We start from the raw sequence: 26,160 nt of genomic DNA on the forward strand, positions 1-26,160 counted from the left end.
ATCTTGGTCTTTCTTAAAAAGGACAAAAGAGAAATGTGTAGACTGAATTTGGGGGTGAGGCAGGTGGAGGAGGTTAACAACATACCAACAAAACAAGTCTAAAGAGGAAAAGCTCTTGAATAGCTTCAAAGAACCTCTTAGGATTACTAGCTTTCTCAATTTTTACAAGTTTATTTTTTATTGTTTGTTTATTTGTTTTTAAAAAGAGCAGGGGAGGGGCGCCTGAGTGGCACAGTCGGTTAAGCGTCCGACTTCAGCCAGGTCACGATCTCGCGGTCCGTGAGTTCAAGCCCCGCGTCAGGCTCTGGGCTGATGGCTCAGAGCCTGGAGCCTGTTTCCGATTCTGTGTCTCCCTCTCTCTCTGCCCCTCCCCCGTTCATGCTCTGTCTCTCTCTGTCCCAAAAATAAATAAACGTTGAAAAAAAAATTAAAAAAAAAAAAGAGCAGGGGAGGGGCAGAGAGAGCAAGAAGGAGCAGAGGAGGAGAGAGACAGACAGAGAGAGAGAGAGAGAGACAGACAGAAAATCTTAAGCAGGCTCCACGCCCAGCTCAGAGATTGATGCAGGGCTGGATCTTACAACCGTGAGGTTATGACCTGAGCCGAAATCAAGAGTCAGACGCTTAACTAAGCCACGCAGACACCAGTGTTTATTTGTTTATTAAAGCCCATTTAACTTCTGCTTTGTGGATTCCTAACACCATCACCAGAAAGCTTCCTTTTTAGGAAAACCCCCACTATACCCAAATCTTGCCAGATTTTCGGACATTTCAGGTACCTGGGACTTTAGTTTGTTTTGTTTTCCAAATCTCTCTCATCTGCAGCATAAGTGTGCCCTAATAAAACATAATTACTCTGTGGGATACATTTTTCCCTCCAGGAATGATTAAATTAATGAATGGATGAAGGTCTATTAATAAGCTTCTTTCTAAATAATTGTTTTTTAAAAATGTAAGTGATAGACATTCCAAATTTTTAAAAATTTCCAGTTGAAAATCAGTGAGAGACCTGTAATCCCATGTAGTTTCCATGTAGATGTAGTTTCTTGTTTTATTGGGTAAGCTAGCATGTAAATAGGTGTTATCAAAAGCTATTGATATCAGAAGCACATCATATCATACTAGAGCCACAGCCAGAGCAGGAAGCTGTGGTCAACAGATGTAGCAAGTAGGTTAAGCCTGAGGATGCACCTAATGGTGTGTAATTTTTCTGGGCCATTTTCCCATGCTATGTAGATACATAACTTTTTAACGAAATTAAACTACTTTTAGGTAGTTGCGCAACCTGCCTTTTTGCTAAATAGCTCATGAAAAACTTTCTATACCAATAAATACATATCTACATAATAATCATTTTTCAGGTTTGTAAAGTATTCCATTAAACAATCTTTTGCCACTGAAGTCATGAATGACAGCTATCTTGTCCATAAAAACACTTCAGGGACATTGTCCAAGGCAATACAATTAAGCTAGACAGTCTCATCCTGTATGGCGTATCTAATTTCATTTATCATAAAGTATGCATACCTGTAATTTTATCTCACTTAACCTCCTCTGACCATTATGTACTATACCTTAGTGGATGCCTTCTTGGGATGAAAAGTAAGGAAAATAAGCTAATTAAAGTTTCAGAATGAATCTGTAGAATTATAGTTCACCAATTCATAAATTTACTCTAAGCATTCCAAGTGCAAAACTTGACCGCAGCTGATAAATCCATTATCATAATACACCATGCCACAGTTTCACAGCCTACTAAGAACCACCCTGTTTCTCAGTCTCTCAACTGCACACTAAACTACACCCAAGTGTAATAATGTGGCATATCAACTCTTCTTGGTAGAAGATTAAAAAAAAAAAATCCAACACTGCCAAATGAAATGTGAATTCAGACTCCTGGTCAGTCCTTGGGTTATGCTTTTAGTGGGGCACTGCTTCCCCCTTCACGTACCACATCACTTTGCTTCACCTTAAGAGCATGACAGACCTTAAAATATCTAACCCAAATTCTTTACTTCATTATAGTAGTGACGCCAAAGATGTCTAAAACTGTGACTCCGTGTTACCAGTGAGTACAGCTTCAGAGCTGTCTATGTTGTCTACAAAAGAACTATATTGCATATAAGGCATGTTTAATGTTGGACAAAAAGTCCGTTTTCTCATCTACAGCCACACAGTAGCAAACAGGACTGCCCCTCCTGGGCATGGTCTACTGGACATAAACACAGCACTTGACAGGTCTTATCTAAATGCTCTAGCCCAAGAATGTTACGATTTTGATGAAAAAGTAGTTAAAAAATTAAGAACATACCGCTATTAAAAAAAAAATAAAGGGGCGCCTGGGTGGCGCAGTCGGTTAAGCGTCCAACTTCAGCCAGGTCACGATCTCGCGGTCCGTGAGTTCGAGCCCCGCATCCGGCTCTGGGCTGATGGCTCGGAGCCTGGAGCCTGTTTCCGATTCTGTGTCTCCCTCTCACTGTGCCCCTCCCCCGTTCATGCTCTGTCTCTCTCTGTCCCAAAAATAAATAAAAAACGTTGAAAAAAAATTAAAAAAATAAAAAAATAAATAAAATGCAAACATGCATACACACATACATAAAAAGAAAACACTGCTATTTAGACTTAAGTACCTCTTTATGTGAAAATATTTCTAAGCACTTCTTCCTTGATTTGCAGTTTCTTACTGTCCAGAAATGTTGGCTTAAGCCAGTTGTCTATATCCTATGAAATCATGCATTCTGAAATTAAAAAAAAAAAAAAAATCACTTTCCATACACTTTCAGCCATCACAAGAACAGTGAAAAACGCTCAACATTCACTATATCCTTTACTTCAATGGCTTCCAAGGAGAGTTCCACTCTTACTCCCCGTCTCAACCCCTTCACAAACAAATTTGCATCCAACCCTACCTTTCCATATGGCAAGATTCCATTTGGGAAAATCTCAAGGCTTTAATGTCTCACTCAAAATTCAGGAGGTAGATACATTTGCTCTTGAGTCAATGTTCTCCAAAAGCCAAGTCTCCCCACACCGAGATTAACAATCTTTTAAAGGCTAGTAATTTCCATAACCACCCTCTGAAATAGACAAACTGACACTTATCTCTGTTTACAGGACACGAAACTGAGCTGACTTGCTTGAGTTTCCACGGCCCAACCAGCATGCTAAGTCATACTTTCGGTACCCCTAATCTGTTGAGTCATGCTATCTTTACTCAAAAAAAAAAAAAAAAAAAAAGGTGTATTTCATGTCAACAGTATATGACACCATGCACAAATCATAGAAACACAACTTATTAAAATAATCGAAAACGATCATAGCCAAAACATGCCTTGTAACCACATCAGGGGAACTGAACCACAAAACTAAGCAGCAGGGCTAGTCTCGTCACCCAAGGGGCAAAAATTATTTTTAACTTCTCCTTCCCACCAAAAAGCAATGGATATTAGTCTCTTGAACAGAGTAGTTTTCATCAGAAGAAAATCATATATGCATGCTATCTTTCAACTGTGAATACACAAGTTTAAGGTCATTACTCAGCTGAATACAGAAGAGATTACCCCCATTATCTCTCCTCCTGAACACCTACAAAAGCTATTACGTTAAAGCAAGGCCTCACTAGGAACAAACTACTAGTCCATCACTCTGCAAGCAGCCTTATAGCAGAATTTACACACCATTCCAGCACATAACCAGGGATTGCCAGGATGTTAAACAGCAGCTACACAGAAAAGTTGCAAAGTTTCCAGATCACTAGCCTCTTCCACATTTAGTGCTATGGTGGTTTGCCCAGTGGTAGGTAACATGTGCTGTTTCTAAAAACCAAACTGCCTGGAGGTAAATCAGAACTGACTCTACTGCTCTGTGTGACTGTGGGCAAGTTACTTCGGTTCTCGGAGTCTCCATTGCCTCATCCATAAAAAAGAGTAATAGCCCCCAGCTCCCAGCTCATAGGGTTGCTAACGAATGGAGACAATATGGGTAATAAGTGTTTAGCACAGTGCCTGGCACCTAGAAAGCTCTTAATAAATATCCATTTACTATAGTTTCTACTGCCACCGCTATTACTACTCCCATCACCACCCAGGGAGCATGGTAGCATTAATGTACAGATGGGGGGACTTACTTGTAACTTTGTTAAATAGATTTGATCTGTTTTTGGTCCCAGGACCATGCCAATTAATGCCAATTAGTGACTCAGGCAATAAAAATGTCTGACACTTCTAATGTCGTTCCTCCTTAACTGGAAGGTCTTTCCCCTTCTGTCTAAATTTTATGTATTCTTCAATATCTTGCTCAGAATAAACTTCACAGATACCTCCTGCCATAATGGTCCTTTTCCTTTGAGCTGAGCTCAGGGTATCTACTGCCTAAAATTTTCAGCGGGCGATTAATCAGTCACATGTTAGCATGGTATCATTTTTGTCCTACATGCCATTATTATTTAACTTTGGCCCAGTAATGTGATTTTCATGTGTTTATGTCTCATGGCCTTCGATTGTATAGCTCTTGAGGGTAAGGACCATATCATAATGTTTCTTTGTATCTATCAAGGACTGGACCTTTACACATAATCAGCACTCTATAAATGTGCTAATCAATGAGTTTTCTAATCACTTTTGATTGTGGATATCAAATGTATTTTACAAAACAAAAAAAAGCAGTTTTATTAATAAACTCTGAGACCAGAGTCCTTGTGAACAAAAATGTTTCATAGCTACTGAAACGCATAATTATGTCTACCTCTCCATGGAGATTCCAAAAATAAGAGATGAAATGATACAGCAATGAATCAGGAGCAGTCAGAAACATTTGCTACCTAGCACAAGTTAAATTCCTCTGCAAAAACTATAGTCACAACAAATTTAATACTGATTATTTTAGTATCCATATTAATACTTCACATTTTATATGCAAAAGCTAGTGATTTATGCCATACTTGAGAACAGGCACTGTTTAGTAACGAAAGATGAATATATGTGCCTTTCTGGTGAGAATGTAAAATGGTATAGCTGCTGCGGAAAACAGTGTATGGCAGTTCCTCAAAACATTAAACTTATAATTTACCATATGACCCAGCAATCCTACTTGTGGATACATAAAAAAAGGACTGGAAGCTTGGACTTGAAAAGATATTTGTATATCAGTGTTCATAGCAGCATTATTCACAATAGCCGAAAGATGGAAATGACCCCAATATCCGTGGATGGATGAATGGATAAGCAAGATGTGGTGTGTATACAGATAATGAAATATTACTCAGCTTTGAAAAGAAAGGAAATTCTGACACGTGCTACAACATGGGTGAACTCTGAAGACATAATGTTAAGTGAAAGAAACCAGATATAAAAGGACACATACCATATGATTACACTTATATGAGGGATCTATAGTAGCCAAATTCACAGAGAAAGAAAGTAGAATGATGGTCGCCAGGGACTGGGGAGAGCGAAGCATGAGGATTCCTGATTCATGGGGACAGAGTTTCAGTTTAGGAACCTGAAAAAGTCCTGGAGATGGATGGTGTTGATAGTTGTAGAATAATGTGAATATACTTAATGCCACTGAACCATATACTTTAAAATGGTTAACGGGGCGCCTGGGTGGCTCAGTGGGTTGAGCATCCGACTTTGGCTCAGATCATGATCTCACGGTTCGTGGGTTCGAGCCCCGCGTCAGGCTCTGTGCTGACAGATCAGAGCCTGGAGCCTGCTTTGGATTCTGTGTACCCACCTCTCTCTGCCCCTCCCCCACTCATGTTCTGTCTTGCTCTGTCTCTCAAAGATAAATAAATGTTTAAAAAAAATTTTTAAATAGTTAAAACTGCATTTTATCTTATATTTTACCACGATATAAAATATTTCAAAAAATTATGGAATATATGCCATACACACACACACAGTGTGTATATATGTATATATTTATATTTTTATATATTTACATATTACATATTATTAATATATATGTATTATATACGTATATGTATTATATATTTATAATATGTATAAATATATTTATATATATTATACATTTATATTTATATAAATTTGTATTTACATATTATAAATTTATATTTATATATATGTATATTTATATATATATAAATAAGATGAACACAGAGCAAGTCCCAAATTTCTGGTTATTACTCCTCTAGCACACTTACCAAATTAGTGCCAACAATTCACTTAAGAATGTGAAACAGTGAGTAAAGGATAAACTAGCCAAGTCTCAATAAATCCATTTTGCAAGAGGTTTGATTTATAAAGTATACAATCTTCATTAATCGCTTTCTTGGACTCCTTTACTAACAATGTTCATGTGGACAAACAGCACTAACGGATAAGGGGCTAACAGAGTCAGCATTTTTAAAACTTCCAGAAGAAAAGGAAAAAGAAGAAAAAAAAAAACTTCCAAAGGGCACTTGACTTTACAAAACTCATGCCTTAAATTACTAATAGTACCTATGAGAAACTGTGTTCATCACACAAGAGTCAAAAGAATAAGGATTTAATAATTTACATTTGTTTTCAACATTTGAAGAGTTATAATTCTTTCCTAAAATTCTTTGCCCGTTTAACTATGAACTAAATAACAATACTGTGATAATAAGAAAAAACCTTCTCAAATAAGAAGTGTTTTTACTGAGATGATGGCATCTGACAATCAGAACTTAACATCTGAGACATCCTTGGTATTAACTTATTCTCTTAAAATGTTATGAAGACATGTGCAAGCATGGGAGAAAAGAAAAAGTACTGAAGACAAGGGTTTCCTGAAACACTGCGTCTCTCACAAGATTTCATAGCGTAGTCGAGTGTCATTCTTATAGAATTCATTACTTGCAAATTCACCTATTCAATAAAGTTTGTTTGTGGCCCCCAAATCCATACTTGCAGCTCACAGGCATGTGCAGATATTAAGTTGAATCGCCCACCATGCACTATCCAGCTGAGATAGAACAAGGTAGCCCTCTGCCATCCTGCTTCAGCTCTCACGCTGTAAGCAAGCACCCTTTTTGCGATTTAGCGCCATGTTTTTCATATTCTTCCGTTTTCATTATTACGACGGCTCTGAAGTGTCCTGCAGAAGTGCTGTCTAGTGTTCTTACACACAAGAAGCCTGTGATGTGCCTTATGGAGAAAAGACTGTTAGATACGATTTACTCAAACATGAACTGTACTGCTATGCACTCTGAACTCAAAGTTAAGAGAGCAACAATATATGCTGAATAAAATGTCTTTAAACAGACACACATATAAAACAAGGTTATGTATTGATCAGTTGACAAAAATGTGACCAGAACTGGCAGGAACCTAACCTTGTATCTCCCACAGGAGCAATGGTTCCACATTCACTCATTCAGTGTTCACGGCAACTCTACATAAGTACCATAAGTACAAAGTGTACTTTGTTAAAGAAAACAACTCGGGGGGTTGGGAGTGGCTGGGAAGAGGGGGGTGGAGATCAATGGAATAGAAAAGACGGTCCAGAAACAGGCCCATGTAAATATGGCAGGAAATGGCAAAGAGATCAGTAGGAAAACATGAAACTTGAGTAACTGATCCTGGGACAAGTGAGTATCAATATGAGAAAAGTGAATACTTCCCTCACAACATAGAAAAACTCAACTCAACCCTTATCCTTATGAAAAGAAAACAGTTATTTTTTTCTAATAGGAGAAGAACTTTAAAATCTTGATTTAGGGAAATATTTCATAAACATAAAGAACCATAAAGGAAAGGTTGGCCAGTAAAATAAAAAAAAAACTTTTGATCAAAAGACATTAAACATGAAAACACATAAGACAGAAACTGGAAAAAGATGCTTCCAACACATGTAACTAATACAGAGAATTCCTAAAAATAGTGAGAAAAAGAAAAACAATCCAATAGAAAATGACAAAAGATATGAACACATTATTTAACAGAAGATAAAATTCCAACGACTAATACATATATGTAAAAGATGTTCAAGCTTAATAATGTTCAGAAACAAAAATTAAAATATCAATGGAGTATTATTTTATATAAATTAGCAAAACTTAAAAACTCTGACACTACCAAAGTACTGGAGAAAATGTGGAAGAACACAAACTCTTCCATTGATACTGGGAGTACAAATACCTTAATAAAAACTGGTACAAATACCTTGGAAAACACTTTATCACTGTCTAGTTAAGTTGAAGATGTACATATCCTGTGATATGGCAATTCTACTTCTCAGTGTAAACTCTATAGGAACTTGCACAAGTGTACAAGGAGACAAGCATAAGAATGTTCACAACAACAATACTGTGTTAAATTATGAAAATCCTGACCAAATAAAGGCCTTTACATCCAAGAACAGGCTTGAATAAATTATGCTATATTCATAAAATGCAATGGTTACACAGAAATGGAAACAAACAATTGATAGTTCTCTGGTTTTCTCATCAACATAAATGACTTTTAAAATCAAGAAATCTAAGACACAAATAAATGGAAACATATTCCATGCTCATGGATTAAAAGAATAGTTAAATGTTCATGCTACTCAAAGTAATACAGATTCAATGCACTACCTATCAGATTCCAAAGGCATGCTTTACAGAACTAGAACAAATAATTCTAAAATTTGTATAGAACTACAAAAGACCTGGAATAGCCAAAGCAATCTTGAGAAAGAAGAAGAAAGCTGGAAATATCATGCTACCTGATTTCAAACTAGACTATAAAGCTACAACAATCAAAACAGTATGGTATATGTTCAGCGTCGCTCCTTATCAGGGAAATACACATCAAAACCACACTCAGGTATCACCTCATGCCAGTCAGAGTGGCCAAAATGAACAAATCAGGAGACTATAGATGCTGGAGAGGATGTGGAGAAATGGGAACCCTCTTGCACTGTTGGTGGGAATGCAAATTGGTGCAGCCGCTCTGGAAAGCAGTGTGGAGGTTCCTCAGAAAATTAAAAATAGACCTACCCTATGACCCAGCAATAGCACTGCTAGGAATTTATCCAAGGGATACAGGAGTACTGATGCATAGGGGCACTTGTACCCCAATGTTCATAGCAGCACTCTCAACAATAGCCAAATTATGGAAAGAGCCTAAATGTCCATCAACTGATGAATGGATAAATAAATTGTGGTTTATATACACAATGGAATACCACGTGGCAATGAGAAAAAATGAAATCTGGCCTTTTGTAGCAACGTGGATGGAACTGGAGAGTGTGATGCTAAGTGAAATAAGCCATACAGAGAAAGACAGATACCATATGGTTTCACTCTTATGTGGATCCTGAGAAACTTAACAGGAACCCATGGGGGAAGGGAAGGAAAAAAAAAAAAAAAAAAGAGGTTAGAGTGGGAGAGAGCCAAAGCATAAGAGACTGTTAAAAACTGAGAACAAACTGAGGGTTGATGGGGGGTGGGAGGGAGGAGAGGGTGGGTGATGGGTATTGAGGAGGGCACCTTTTGGGATGAGCACTGGGTGTTGTATGGAAACCAATTTGACAATAAATTTCATATATTAAAAAAAAAACAGTATGGTATAGACAAAGGGGATTAAGAGTACACATATCCTAATGAGCACTGAGAAATGTACAGAATTGTAGAATCGTTATATCATACATCTGAAACTATCATAACACTGTATGTTAATTATACTTCAATTTTTAAACAATTGATTTGAATTTGGTATAAAAACAGATACAAAGATCAGTGGGACAGAACTGAGAGCCCAGAAATAAACTCACACAATATATGGATAATTAATCTCTGACAAAGAAGTATACAATGGAGGACAGTCTTCAATAAATAGTGCTGGGAAAACTGGACAGCTACATGCAAAAGCATGAAACTATATCACTATTTTACAACTCAAAATGGATTAAAGGCTTGAATGTAAGACCTGAAACCACAAAATTCCTGGAAGAAAACATAGATGGTAAGCTCCTTGACTCAGTCTTAGCAATGTCTTTGTGGATCTGACTCCAAAGGCAAGGGAAACAAAAGCAAAAATAAACAAATGGGACTATGTCAAACTAAGAAGCTTATGCACAGTCAAGGATATCATCATCAAAACGAAAAGGCAGTCTACTGAATGGGCGAAGAGATTTGCAAACATGTATGTGACGAGGGGTTAATACCCAAAATATACAAAGAACTCACACAATTCAACAACAACAAAAAAATCCAAACAACCCAATTAAAAAATGGGCAGAGGGGGCGCCTGGGTGGTGCAGTCAGTTAAGCGTCCGACTTCAGCCAGGTCACGATCTCGCGGTCCGTGAGTTCGAGCCCCGTGTCGGGCTCTGGGCTGATGGCTCAGAGCCTGGAGCCTGTTTCCGATTCTGTGTCTCCCTCTCTCTCTGCCCCTCCCCCGTTCATGCTCTGTCTCTCTCTGTCCCAAAAATAAATAAACGTTGAAAAAAATAAATTAAAAAAAAAAAATGGGCAGAGGATCTAAATAAACATTTCTCCAAAGAAGACACACCATATGGCCAATAGGCACATGAATGCTCATCATTACTATTAGACAAATGTAAACAAATCAAAACCACAATGAGATATCATTTAACACCTGTTACAATGACTATTATCAAAACGAAAAGAAACAGCAAGTGTTGGAGAGGATATGGAGAAGAGGGAACCCTCATAACGCTGTTGGTGGGATTGTAAATTAGGGCAGCCACATGGAAAACAATATGGAGATTCCCCAAAATATTAAGAAAAGAACCACCGTATGATCCAGCGATCCTACTTTTGGGTATTTATCCAAAGAATACAAATCTACTAATTCAAAAATACATGCACCCTTATGTTCACTGCAGCATTATTTACAATAGCCAATATATGGGAACAACCTAAGTGTCCACTGATAGATAAATGGATAAATAAGATGTAGTATATTTATACAATGGAATACTATTTAGCATAAAAAAGAATGAAATCGGGGCGCCTGGGTGGCGCAGTCGGTTAAGCGTCCGACTTCAGCCAGGTCACGATCTTGCGGCCCGTGAGTTCGAGCCCCGCGTCGGGCTCTGGGCTGATGGCTCAGAGCCTGGAGCCTGTTTCCGATTCTGTGTCTCCCTCTCTCTCTGCCCCTCCCCCGTTCATGCTCTGTCTCTCTCTGTCCCAAAAATAAATAAACGTTGAAAAAAAAAATTAAAAAAAAAAAAAAAAAGAATGAAATCTTGCCATTTGGGACAACATGGATAGACTTCAGGGTATTACACTAAGTGAAATAAATCAAACACTGCATGATGTCACTCAAATGTGGAATCTAAAAAACAAAACAAATGCACAAACAAAACAAAAATAAACTCATAGATAGAGAGGATTGTGGTTACGGGGGTGGGAAATGGGTGAAGGGGGTCAAATGATCGGTGATGGATGGTAACTAGACCAGTGGTAGTAACCACTCTGTAGCGTATGCAGATGTGAATTACAAAGCTGTATACCGGAAATTTATATTAAAAAAAAAAAAAAAAAAAACACTGTATTTCAAGCTGTATTACAAAGCTGTAATCATCAAGACAGTATGGTTCTGGCACAAAAACAGACACTCAGATCAATGGAACAGCATAGAGAACCCAGAAATGGACCCACAAACGTATGGCCAACTAATCTTTGACAAAGCAGGAAAGAACATCCAATGGAATCAAGACAGTCTCTTCAGCAAATGGCGCTGGGAAAACTGGACAGCGACATGCAGAGAAATGAGCCTGGACCAGTTTCTTACACCATACACAAAAAGAAACTCAAAATGGATGAAAGACCTAAATGTAAGACAGGAAGCCATCAAAATCCTCAAAGAGAAAGCAGGCAAAAACCTCTTTGACCTTGGTCACAGCAACTTCTTACTCAACACACCTCCAGAGGCAAGGGAAACAAAAGCAAAAATGAACTATTGGGACCTCATCAAAATTGCACAGCAAAGGAAGCCATCAGCAAAACTAAAAGGCAACTGACAGAATGGGAGAAGAGATTTACAAACCACATATCAGATACAGAATTAGTATCCAAAATCTATAAAGAACTATCAAACTCAACACCCAAAAAACAAATAATCCAATGAAGAGATGGGCAAAAGACACGAATAGACACTTCTCCAAGGAAGACATCCAGATGTCCAACTGACACATGGTAACAAGCTCAACATCATTCATCATCAGGGAAATACAAATCAAAACCACAATGAGATACCACCTTACACCTGTCAGAATGGCTAATATTAACAACCCAGGCAACAACAGATACTGGCAAGGATGTGGAGAAAGAGGATCTCTTTTGTACTGCTGGTGGGAATGCAAACTGGTGCAGCCACTCTGGAAAACAGTATGGAGGTTCCTCAAAAAATTAAAAATAGAACTGCCCTACGACCCAGCAATTACACTACTAGGTATTTATCCAAGGGATACAGGTGTGCTATTTCGAAGGGACACATGCACCCCCATGTTTATAGCAATACTATCAACAATAGCCAAAGTATGGAAAGAGCCCAAATGTCCATCAACAGATGAATGGATAAAGAAGATGTGGTATATATACACAATGCAGTATTACTTGGCAATCAAAAAGAATGAAATCTTGCCATTTGCAACTACGTGGATGGAACTAGACGGTATTATGCTAAGCGAAATGTCAGAGAAAGATAAGTATCATATGACTTCACTCATATGAGGACTTTAAGACACAGAACAGATGAACCTAAGGGAAGGGAAGCAAAAATAATATAAAAACAGGGAGGGGGACAAAACATATGAGTCTTAAATATGGAGAACAAACAGAGGGTTATGGGAGGGGCTGTAGGAGGGGAGATGGGCCAAATGGGTAAGTGGCATTAAGGAATCTACCCCTGAAATCACTGTTGCACTATATGCTAACTAACTTGGATGTAAATTAAAAAAAAAAAAAAATTAAAAGATATTCAATAAAAAAACACTGTTGAAAGGATAAAATAATTGTAAAAATATTTACAGTAAATTCCACTTCTACAAAATTCAAAAACAGAATTAACCATATTGTTTACGGTCACATATATATGTAATAAAAACTGTAAAGAAGTTAAAGAATAATAAACACAAAATTCAGGGTTGTGGCATCCGTGGAGGGTGGGGATGTATCATCAGCGAGGGGCACAAAGGGGGCAAAAACAGAACTCTCAGGTCTCTCTTTCAAACCTTCTCTTCCTCTACCAGTCCCCTATTTCTCTCTTCCTCTCACAGTCCCATGTAATTAATCAGCAAGGTCTATCAACATTCCAAACACCCTGACTCCACTCAATTCTTTCTGTCCCCATTACTTTACTCTGGTTTAAGCCTTCATCAACCGCTCACTGGGACTGCTCCAATAGCTTCCTTCCCGATCTCTCATGACTATACAATCCCTTCTCCACAACAGAAGCCAAGTCATCTTTTCAAAATTTAAGTCAAATCATGTCCCTTAAATTCACCAAAGGCTTCCCTTCACACTTAGAATGAAATCCAATCTCTTTATCATGGTCTTCAGGGCTTCCTTGAATCCGTTCTCTGCTCACCTTGCTCACCGAACCTCCTCCCACCCACTAGATTTCAGCCAGCCTGGCTTTCTACTTCTCAGAACTGCCAAGCTGATTCCTTCTTAAGGCATTCCCAGGAATGCCTTTTACCTGGCTCTTGGTTTTGCTGGCTTCATCTCAGCATCCAAGCCTCAAACAAATTCAAACACAAATGTTACCTTTTCGATGAGCTGCCTCTGGCCAACCCATCAAAAAGAGCCCCATTACTACCATTAATCACCATTACTTCAGCCACTTTCATTCTTTACACCACTTACTACTACATGTTTAGAGCTTGAGTCCCTCTCCTAAATCCCACAAAAGCTGAGATTTGTCAGTCTGGCTCAGTGTTATGGAGAGGAGTATCTGGCAAAGGGCAACAAATATTTGTTGAATGAATAAAAAAGTGAATTTTACTTTGATTAAACATGATGTAGTATCTTCTAGCAATGAGATGAAAATCAAGTATACCAGTGATGAACATGACAGAATCAAAAGAGAAATTTTGAAAATCACTAGAAAAGCATTAACCTCAGATGACCTTTTCTTTAAATAATCTTTTCTTAACAGTGTTAGTCATAGATCACATTCCTAAGGACCATGAATGAGTTATTAGTAAAAATTTCACATAGCCAGTTTTGGAAATGTGTCATCTTGTTTACCTCTGTTTCTAGAAGAGCCCTGTGATTAAGAGCTCGGGGCTTCAGTTCAGCCTGAGTTCAATCACGAATCTGCACTGGAATTCGAGCAAGTTACTTACCTCTTTACGCCTGCTTTCTCATTTGTAAAATGGAACTATTAATAGCTATTTCGTAGTCATTAGAGTCACCGTGAAGATTAAATGGAAGTTTTTAAAGCATTTGGTTGTGTCTGGCATGTCGTAAGTGGTCAACAGATCATGCTGAGGAAAGTCCAGACAAATGGGACAGCTTAGAAGAGTCAACCACCAGACACCCTCTGCCTCTAGCAGAGGTGGACTAACTACCTACCATGTACCTAGAACACATGCCAGGACTAAATCCGTTCCCTGACAAAAAGAAGTCCAATGTACACACAGGTAGTATGTAAGGATGGGAAAAGCACTCTGAGAACACCAAAGGAGTGACTCCCTTCACCGAGCTTGGCCACACATGAAACTGAGTCTTAAAAGAGTCACAGGAATCCCCTAGATGAAAAAGGGGGAAAGCACGTGCAAAGGCCCAAGTAAGTCAAAGTGAGAAACTGCGCTGGTGTGGTGTGTGTAAGCAGGGCTAGAAGTTGATGTTGGGCGGGCAGGACCAGATGGAATGAGGCGAAGGCCCTCCGTTTAAAAGTTTGCAGTTTTCTTTTTTTAAATTTTTTTTTCCAAACGTTTATTTATTTTTGGGACAGAGAGAGACAGAGCATGAACGGGGGAGGGGCAGAGAGAGAGGGAGACACAGAATCGGAAACAGGCTCCAGGCTCTGAGCCATCAGCCCAGACCAGAGCCTGACGCGGGGCTCGAACTCACGGACCGCGAGATGGTGACCTGGCTGAAGTCGGACGCTTAACCGACTGCGCCACCCAGGCGCCCCAAAAGTTTGCAGTTTTCTTTAGGCAAAGGGGAGGTTAAAGGGGGAAAATTTCACATGCTAATTGAATTTAAGCACCATACAGGTCCACTGTTAGTCTAAAATGGAAAATAAATGTTAAGCCTGAATCCTTGAAACCCTGAGCAATTTGCTTATTAACAATGACTGACGTGAAACCTATTCTCACCACTTTTCATCACTTCCATAACCACTGCTATCATGCTGATCATTATGACCACAGCAGATAAAATTTATTGAGCTTACTATATGCTTTGCACTCCGTTGTTTTACACATATTACCTCATTCAACTGTCACTTTCCCTTATGAATGATACTATTATTACTGCCACTTTATATATCAGAAAAGCAAAGTTAATGTCAGATGGCTAATGAGTAAAGGTAACAGAATTCAAATCTAGGCTGCCTGACTGCTAAGCCCTAAAATTAAACCAATCTGCTGAACTGCTATTACTCAGTTCATTTACATCATTTGCACCAAAATTACGTGTGTACCTACTGTAATTTAAAGCATCATGCTAGGTAAGTGATTCTCAAATTTTACCGTACAGAAGACTCACCTAGGCAAATTCTAAGATTCTGATTCAGTAAGTCTAAGGTGGAATTTTTGGAGACCTGCAATTTTAACCATAAATTCAGTCAATTCTGATTCACTTGGTCCATGAACTCTGATAAACCCTGTGCTAGGTGTCCTAGAGATTCGAGGACATTTGGGCCTCCTGTCCTCTATGAATTTATAATCCAAAAGGGGTAAAAAAAAAAAAAAAAACCACACACAAACATCACAAAGCAATGTAGGAAAAGTAGTATTGACAATACAGGCAAGAAAGACTTCAAGGAAGAAGATGATAAAATGATGTAATAAAATGATGAGTAGGAATTCATGAAGAACACATTTCCCAGATTTTTAGGAATCAAGTTAAAAAAGAAAGTGCAATGAGTAGAGAGCTTGGCGGGAACAAGGATTTGCATTTAGGAATGGAAAAACAGGGTCAGGATAAAAGTAGACGCTCCAGAATACCGTCAATGTCAACTTAAACAGTGTAGACTTTATTCAGTGCTGGCACTAGAAAGTTAATGGTTTTGGAGAAGAGAAACGATAAATTAGGGCATTGTTCTTTGGAAGAGTCCTCTGATGAAGCTGTGTGAGATCAAGTAGAATGAGAGTAACAGACAATGGGAACAGTGAGGCTGTTAGCATTCTAATTGCAAAGAAATCCAAGTCAAGAGAGGGTAACGAAAAAGATTAAAAAGGGAGGAATGGCAACTCTTAATGACTCATTGCATGTAGGGCAAAGGCAACAATCACGGCTGATCGCTTCACTCCTTAGGTCCTTTATCACTGTCAGTTTCCGGTTTCTTTTTAGAAATTCTTCTTATATGCCTAACTAGACTAAATATATAAAGAGTTCACTTACTTTAAAGATAGCCCACAATTAAGAGGTCAATAAATGGGCCTCTGACTAGCCAAAATACATGTCACATAGTTCATATGCTAAAAAAAAGTATTAGTATTAGTATACATATAATATACATACATATATAATTGAAAGAACATTATTCAGAGCTGCGCAATCTTATTTTACACAAAGTTCTAACAAATATAAGCATCTAATTTCCAAACCCAGAGAAGTTTGGAAGCAAAAAGGGGAAGGGGAAAAGAGCCTACTATAGGTAGACAGACCTAAGAGTCTGAGGTTCAAGAGAAAAAAATGAAAACTATAAAAAAAAGCACACACAGTCACTCAGGGTAAATTCTCCACAACTGTTTATTGACAGGTACACATGATTCCCAGGAAAACGAAATTAATGAGGCTCTTCCTTCATGTTTCAAGCAACTACCACAAAAAGAAAGCTTTTAAACATTCTTTAAAGCCAAGGATTTCAAAAACAAATATTTACCTGATTAAAAAAAAGATCATTTTTAAAGGATGACTGATACATGCCAACACAGACCCTCTCACCAGTACCCAGGATATAATCAATCAATCAATCAATCAATCAATCAAGATATAATTTACAACACACGAAGTTTGAAGATGATTAAGAATGCTTTCATAAGGCTTCTCATCAAGAATATGGCCCCAGTGATGAAGTTTAATTTGGGCAATTCTTTTCTCATGGCTATGGCTTGGAATTCCAAGTTCCAAATAATATGAAGGCATCCTCAACAAAAATTAACACCAATAAACTGGTCTTAAATACAAACCCTATACATTTACCTCCCGAAATCAGGCAACATTATTTGACACTCAACATCATGTAACAACAGGCTGGGTGACAACCTTTAAAAAGACTTAAACATAGCAACACATGAAGGTCTCTCTGTTCACCAATACTCACCAATATTCATTATAATACTGTTCATATGAAGACCTCATCTATTTTACAAACAGAGAAAAACATTTTCGTGGGGGGAATTAAGACGTTAACTCATTCAAAGTTATACTCAGACTTAACGATTTAAGTTTAAAGGATATACTAAAACCAAGTACCTGTATCTTTAATTATGTATACCTCTTTTACCATGTATTATTGGAATAAGAAGAGTTTAGGTTTCAGCTTGAGATTTTTTTCTAAATATGGCAGAAAAGCAAACCAATGTATATTCACAACACTGTAACATTAACATTACCTTAAGTATGTTGTAGGGATAAATCAACTCAACGGGATTAGGCCTCTCATTTTCTTTGACACAGCAAAGGATGGAGAAAATTGAAGCATACACGTACTTCAGAAATTTTATAAAATGATCAGGCCACATTAAGATACCAAAGGTTAAGATTATGGTCCAAAACACCAAATATGCTACATGTTATAAAGATGTAAACAAATGAAGGGGTCAGTTGCACCTGGCTGGCTTGACCCCACCCCCCACCCCCATCTACTTATAATCTCGTCTCCTTATAATCATCCTAGCTCTGTAGAACCATACAACATGAGGACCCTAACTGAAGCCAAAGAACTGTGCCTTGGGACAGTGTTTTTCAAGCAGCAGCTTGTGACCCACAAATCAATTTGGTGGATTTCAGTCAGCATTTTTTAATACAAGTGAATGGAACGGAATAGAACTTATCAGAATGTAACACATGTCCTAAGGGTAAACAGTGCTCTGCGAAACTTTTCACTCATTATATAGGTATGTACTAGATCATAATGTAAAAAGTGCTTTTTCATATGGGGCATGATGTGTAAAAAAAAAAAAAAAAGTTTGCAAGCTCTTACCCTAGAGATCTAGCCCTAATGCCTCAGGACCCAAAGGCTGAGTGTTTTCATTAGTCCTCAGCACCTACATATAATCTCTTCGCTCCAAAGGGACTCTTGGAAACCAATTTCAGAGCTCCAGGGAAGCATACATAGAACGGGGACAGCCCCAGCTAAGCCAGTATCTGGACCTGAAAGGACTGCTAACTTGCCCGAACAACAACCCTAGGCGGTTGCCTACAAACTCCCAGTAACTTAGCAACCTTCAGACGACAGCTCCTCCTTCTTCCACTAGCTGTCAACCGTTCAACTCTTCCAACCAACTTTCCTCAACTGCAACTTCTAGGATCACTGTGCCAAGAGAAGACGGGATGAAATCTTCTCGTTTCACCAATTCCCAGAATGTCCTCCTAGGCGAGGATCTAGAACTCAATGCTCCCCATCCCCAACAAAGAATGAAGCTCCACGGAGATCCTTACATTGGCCCCCTCCCAGATCCCAGGGCCGGGTACCCTCCTCTCAGGCCCCATCTTACTCCAATTCCCTCCTTCTCAAAGTCTCCCAATGTGAGGGCAAAACGATTCTCCCCAGAGCCCTTGTTAAACTACCGCGTCCTTTCATCAGCCCCTGGAAGGAGCAGGCCTAGTGTCCCAGCGGCCTGGAAATGCCCGCCCGCCCCGTTCCCCGCCGAACCTCCCAGGGGACACGTCCTCTACTCCCCCCCCCCCCCACCCCCCACCCCATACACTGGTTCGAAGACAAAGTTTCCTATTTCCCCAGCAGCCCCAGACCCGTCTCCATCTCCTACCAGCCAGAGGGCATCTTTCCAACCCCCACGCCCCTAGGGCACGGCAAGAAGCCCGGAACCTCCCAGGAACTCAGGCTCCCCCCCAACCCAGCCCTCCGCCTCCTCCCAGCCCAGGGCCCTCCCCGCGCCTCCCCAGCCAGGCCTGGCCCCGTCCTCCCTCCAGCCGCGGGCAGGTGGCCCAGCCCTCCCCTCCTCCCAGGCAGGCCTCGTCCCGCTCCGAGTTCTTCTCGGCGTCCCCCCCCCCCCCCGGCATACTGCGCCCCAGCAGGAACGGCCCTCCGCGCCTCGGCTCCGGAGGGGAGATCCCGGGGCCTCGAGAAGCCGGCAGTGCCGGCGGGCCCGGGCTCCACTCACCCCTCAGCCCGGGAGGCGGGGGAGCTGCTGCGGCGGCTCCTCGGGCTGCGCCTCTCCTCCCCCCTCCCGGCCACCGCCGTCGCCGCCGCCGCTCGGCCTCCGGCCTGGTCCCGGCCGGCCCCGGCCCGGTTCCGCTTCACCTCGTCCCCCACTCTGGCCGCCGGAGCCCAGTGTCCTGCATTGACCCGGAAGCAGCTTTCGCGGCCCAACAACAACACGTGACCCCGCCGCACGTGTCACGTCCGCTGCGTGAAGGGGAGGGGGCGCCGGCGGAGCGGGTCCTCGGCAACCGAGCTCGGGTTGCCATGGCGACGGGGAGGTCTTTAAGGGCCTGGTAGTCTCTACAAACACACTGCACCTGCTCTTTCTCTTGGCCCTCGTGAGGAGTCACCTCAGGTGCCAAGGAAGAGTGAATTGTCACATCAGAGTGAGGTAGGGGCGGGTCAGAGCAGAACCTGGGCAGCTGGGAGGCCGCTGCCTTGCAGAAAGGAGCCTTGGGCTGAACCTTTCCGGACTGACCTGGAATTTTGTCCCGGCTTTGGCACCGGATTGCTACGTGACCCTGATTAACTCACTTCCTGCCTCTGGCTTCAGTTTCCTCACTAGGCGAGTACAAGGCTGTAATCTAATAAAGTCCCAGGATGCTTTTGCATAAGGATGTGGTCGCACTCACTCTGGCCTTGATTCTGCGTCCCCTTTGCAAGGGCCTCTGGCATCCTGAGTTTTCCAACGCTCCCAGCACCGATGGAGAGACCCCCGCTTTCCATTCATTGGGCACCTTCTAGGCACTGTACATGGGCTGTTTCTAATGTTCACAACTCGCAAACGTAGGCATTTTGTAGAACCGAGAACTGAAGTTCACAGAGGTTAAGCGATCTGCCCAAGACCACCCAGTTAGGAAAAGTGATGCGGCTGAGATTTGAATCCAGGTCAGTCTGGTGCCAGAGTAAAAGTCCATGCACTTCACATTATGACATGCTATTGCTTCAGCCCCTTACACCTTATCTGTGGCTGTTGGACTGTGATTGCTTATGTACTTTTTTGTCCCTTTCTTTTGCAAGGGCGTATATGGAATAGGGATGGTGTTGGCTGATCTTGAAGAGAATTCAGCCTTGTATGGATATGTCAGCTGACGTGCTAGGAGTTGCAAAGTTCTATGTGCTACACACATAAGATGTGTGTGCTTTTATGTGGCGTGTGTCAGGGAGCTGGGGAGGAGTTGTGATATGTCTATATGTATGTATGTGTATATATATGTATATTGGTTCCTAGAGTGGGGGGTAAGGACCCAATGGCGGCTTATTACCATCAGCAATTAGGTACTTCTCTCGTTTTGTTTTGTTTTGTCTTACCCCATATGTAAAGCTTAGAGAAGTTGGGGGAGGGAGCCCAAAAGAGCTGGTTAAAGAAAATGCTTTGAGGATCAAGGGGAGGGTGAGCCAAGCAGTGTGGCTTAGGTTGCTGAGATGGGGACATTCCTCCTCCTTCTGCAGAGAACAGAGCAGTGCCCTCAGAGTACCTCAAAGTACCATCAGTGGCAAGGACCAGAGAAGAACAAAGTGATAAATGCACAGAGGAGGAAGAACAAGGTGAATGCTGCGTGGATATTTTGTTAATAGACTTCCTTGTGAGCTCAGGTACCACTGGGGACACACAGAAATACTTGGGAGGGTAGATGTCCTGTGAGCAACTAGAAAAAGGCAAGAAATGTGGATCATGAGTGCACAATGTATATAAACATATACATGAGTGATGCCTTTGACTGGGTGTGATTCGTTATATATGTCTTTGTCTCTTTGAGATATCTTTGAGTCATTTTGCCTTTGTTCCCATCTCTCCCCTTATAGAGCCAACTCCTAAAGACAAGATCCATTTCTCTACCCTTCTCCTGTCTATCTCCATAAGGCAGCCAATACTATGTTTCTAAAACTCCTATCTCATCATGTTATACCCTGGAATGTAAAATCCTTCTGAGGTTAAAATCATAGTTATTAACATGCACCTCAAGGCTTTTCATGGTCTGGAACCCTGCTGACTTCTCCAGTCTCATCTTTTTGTCCTTTTATCCTCTTCCTTTATACTGTCTGTTCAGCCTGGTAGCCGCTAGCCACATATGGCTATTTAAATTTAAATTAATTAAAATTAAGTTAAATTAAAATTGCATTTCCTGAGTGACATGACACTAGCCACATTTCAAGTGCTCAGTAGCCCTAGGTGACTGGTGGCTATCATAAGGGACTGTGCCGATACAGAGTATTTTTATCATCACAGAAAAGTCTTCCGGCAGTGCTGCTCTATACTCAGTTCCTCATGTGTGATACATTCCGTGGGAATTCGCTCAGTTAAGCCCTTTGCTTGCAACGTTATTCTTCCAGCTCCTTGAATCTGAAAATGATACACAATTGCTTATTTTGTTGTCTCCTTAATAAGCATGTAAACCTCAGTGAAGGCAGGAGCTAGGTCTGTCTTGTTCCCCATTGACTCTCCATTGTCTCTAAAGGATTGTCCTGTAGAAGGAGAGAGAAGATGTCAAAGCAAGAGGCAAGGATAGAAAGACAAATTTCTGGTCTTTTTAAATACATTGTTGATAATTTAATTGTTTTGACCCAGAAATAGCAATTTCATATGACTCAACCTAATAGTAAGGAAGAACTTTGGAAGAATTGGAGCTGCTTCAGTTGGTTCTAATGAGTTCCCTGTCGCTGGAATGTATTAAGCAAAAGCAGAATCTGTTAGAACCATCTGTGAATAATTCCAGGATTGGGTAGACTGGTTGACCAGTATAATTCTAAGAATCTAAATCTGTTGTGCTCCAACTGAGTCTTTAATTCAAGGGTTGAGTATGTCATAACAACAATCACAGCTAACTAAAATCTATGTACCAGATACTGCTCAACAGATTTCACGTAGATTATCTCCTTAATCCTCACAATGATCGTATAAATTCAGTTTGGTACCATCGGATTTACCAAGTGAGACCCAGGTTAAGTAATACACCCAAAACATAGAGCTAGTAAATAGCAGAGGCTGAATTCATATTTAGGTCAGTCTGACACCAGAATCTAAGCTCCTAATAACACTGTAATTACAGGCTATCATTCTGTCATGAAGTTTCAGTCATATATTTGCATGTCCTTTTAATGCAACACATGTTGGTTTTATAATGGATATATTTCTTGCACTTAGCTAGGTGGTTTGGGGAAAACAAAGACAGATAAGGCATGGTTCCTACAGTGTGGTCTGGAAACAATGCATAGCCTCAAATACAGTGATAGAGAACAATTTATAGGATATTATTTTAAAAAGGGGAGTCATCTTCTTAGGTGAAAGCATCTCTCAAGTAAGCAAAGGGATAAGGACAGAATTACATGAGAATTCAATCATATATGAGAATCATATGAGAACAACATGTATATATGTTATATATATATTACATATAATACATATATATCTATTATATGCAACATTATATACAACATATATATATATTACATACATATATATTACAAATCATACATATATGGGTACACAGGAGAAGGAAACTGCTTTACTTGAAAGAATAATGACTGGTTTGGAAATTAAGAGTCTGCAATATTGGTACTGGTTTTTCCACTAACCAGCCATGTCACTTGATCTCTTTCTGCTTTAGAGCTTTAGCTACCAAATAACCTGGACTGGACAAACTACCATGGTGAGCCAACTGAAATTATGTGTAAAATATTATATATATACCTGTATTGTACACATATGCATTTTCAAGAGGAAGTGCCCTCGATTCCATCGATTTCACAAAGAAATCACAACTCAGAAAAAAAGGCTAGGCTTCAATGTCCCCTTAAATTCTGCAATTCTGAGATTCTTTATTTTATTTTTGTCAACACTATTGACATATCTGTCAGGAAATGGACTATCATGCCAAGCTTCCTGACCAAGCAAAGGGCAGAGATATTTTTATTTTAAACTAGAGAGTCATACCTAGAACGACTTATTTAGAAAGTATCCAGATTTCCTTACTGGGCAAAATATGGTCTTCAAAAAACAACTCTTAATTTGCTTTTCTGCAATTTACATAAATGGATCAGTCATGAAGACCTTTATTTTCAAAGAGGCCTTGCATTTGTTAAAAATATTTGCAACAAATTGATATAAGCCTCACTAACCCCTCTTAGTTTTTTTTTTATTATGAAGGGATAACAACATACAGATTACTGCACATACGAATGTACATAAATGTACAGCCCAATGAATTATCACAAAGCAAAAACCCACATAACACCACCCTACCAAGTCACAGAACTTTGCCAGTTTCCCAAAGCCTCCTCCCAGTCACTACAGCTAGTATTCTCCCCAAACTAGTATCCTGACTTCTAATACGGTAGCTTAATTTCCCATTTAAACTTTATATATGGAATCAAATGAGATGATTTAATATTTAACACTGTGAGAGTCATCCAGGTCGTTGAATACAGTTATAGTTTACTGATTTTTGTTGCTAAATAGTATTTCATTATTGTAATTACCCCTTATTTATTTATCCATTCCACTGTTGAAGGGCATTTGGGTTATTTCCCGTTTTTAGTTATTGCGCATAATGCTGCTATAAACATTCTTGTGCTTCACTTTCACTGCGTGTATATACACATCTCTGTTGGGAATATACCCAGAAATAAAAAATGAATGAATCTTAGCTGTAGATCAGCACCATCCTAGAAATATAGTACAAGTCAAGTCGTATATGTAATTTAGAATTTTCTAGTAGCCACATTAAAAAGGTTTTTTAAAAGTTAATATTAAGCGTGCATTTTATTAATCCAGCACATCCAAAATATTATCATTTCAGCATGTCCTCAGTATGAAAATTATTAATCAGATATTTTTACATTGTTTTTTACATATTAAATCTTCAAAGTTCAATGTGTGTTTTACATTTATAGCAATTGGACCAGCCACATTTCAAGTGTCCAATAACTAATGTGGTTATGAACTGCTACACTGGCCAGTGCAGCTCTAGGTAATACTACCAAACAGTATTCCAAAGTGGTTGTGCCAGGTTACCTTCCTGACAAACAGTGTTATGAAAGTTAGACAATTGTTGGGGTGCCTGGGTGGCTCAGTCAGTTGAGCGTCTGACTTTGGCTTAGGTCGTGATCTCACGGTTTGTGAGTTCCAGCCCCGTGTCAGGCTCTGTGCTGACACCTCAGAGCCTGGAGCCTGCTTCGGATTCTGTGTCTCCCTCTCTCTCTGCTCCTCCCCTGCTCACGCTCTGTCTCTCTCTCTCTCTCTCTCTCAAAAATAAATAAACGTTAAAAAAAACACGGGGCGCCTGGGTGGCACAGTCGGTTAAGCGTCCGACTTCAGCCAGGTCACTATCTCGCGGTCCGTGAGTTCGAGCCCCGCGTCGGGCTCTGGGCTGATGGCTCAGAACCTGGAGCCTGTTTCCGATTCTGTGTCTTCCTCTCTCTCTGCCCCTCCCCCGTTCATGCTCTGTCTCTCTCTGTCCCAAAAATAAATAAACGTTGAAAAAAAAAAATTAAAAAAAACTCATTTTTATTTAATTTATTTTTTCTATTTACATACAAGTTAGTTAGCATATAGTGCAACAATGATTTCAGGAGTAGATTCCCTAATGCCCCCTACCGATTTAGCCCATCCCCGCTCCCACAACCCCTCTAGTAACCCTCTGTTTGTTCTCCATATTTAAAGAGTCTCTTGTGTTTTGTCCCCTCCCTGTTTTTATATTATTTATATTATTATTATTTATATTATTTTTGCTTCCCTGCCCTTATGTTCATCTGCTTTGTCTCTTAAAGTCCTCATATGAGTGAAGTCATATGATATTTGTCTTTCTCTGACTAATTTCACTTAGCATAATACCTTCAGTTGCAAATGGCAGGATTTCATTCTTTTTGATTGCCGAGTAATACTCTGTTGTGTGTGTGTGTGTGTATATATATATATATATGTGTATATATACACATGCATACATATGTGTACATACATATGTACACATACATACCACATCTTCTTTCTCCATTCATCCATCGATGGACATTTGGGCTCTTTCCATACTTTGGCTATTGTTGATAGTGCTGTTAGAAACATTGGGGTCCATGTGTCCCTTCGAAACAGCACACCTGTATCCCTTGGATAAATATCTAGTAGTGCAATTGCTGGGTCGTAGGGTAGTTCTATTTTTAATTTTTTGAGGAACCTCCATACTGTTTTCCAGAGTGGCTGCACCAGTTTGCATTCCCACCAGGAGTACAAAAGACATCCTCTTTCTCCACAACCTTGCCAACTTCTCTTGTTTCCTGAGTTCTTAATTTTAGTCATTCTGACAGGTGTGAGGTGGTATCTCATTGTGGTTTTGATTTCTATTTCCCTGATGCTGAGTGATGTTGAGCATTTTTTCATGTGTCGTTTGGCCATTTGGATGTCTTCTTTGGAGAAGTGTCTATTCATTCTTTTGCCCATTTCTTCACTGGATTATTTGTTTTTTGGGTGTTGAGTTTGACAAGTACTTTATAGATTTTGCATACTAACCCTTTATCTGATATGTCATTTGCAAATATCTTCTCCCATTCTGTCAGTTGCCTTTTAGTTTTGCTGATTATTTCCTTCGCTGTGCAGAAGATTTTTATGTTGATGAGATCCCAATAGTTCATTTTTCATTTTTATTTTAGATACTGGTTAATTACTCCA

General features: G+C 39.9%; 1 protein-coding gene across 2 annotated transcripts in view; it reads right to left on the reverse strand.

The window, feature by feature from the left end:
* TBCEL (tubulin folding cofactor E like) overlaps positions 1 to 19,598 on the reverse strand; it is a 78,608-nt gene extending 59,010 nt beyond the window's left edge. The window contains exons 1-2 of one of the 2 annotated variants that reach the window (XM_086678839.1): positions 19,459 to 19,598; positions 2,628 to 2,735 (exon numbers count right to left, since the gene is read on the reverse strand). The gene's annotated coding sequence lies outside the window, so the exon portion shown is untranslated. The remainder of the gene's footprint in view (positions 1 to 2,627; positions 2,736 to 19,458) is intronic. The other variant, XM_086678840.1, reaches the window with a different exon arrangement.
* Between the last annotated feature and the right edge of the window lie 6,562 nt (positions 19,599 to 26,160).

Source organism: Puma concolor, chromosome D1 (assembly GCF_028749965.1).
Source record: "Puma concolor isolate L17-30 chromosome D1, mPumCon1.1.hap2, whole genome shotgun sequence".
Taxonomy (NCBI): domain Eukaryota; kingdom Metazoa; phylum Chordata; class Mammalia; order Carnivora; family Felidae; genus Puma; species Puma concolor.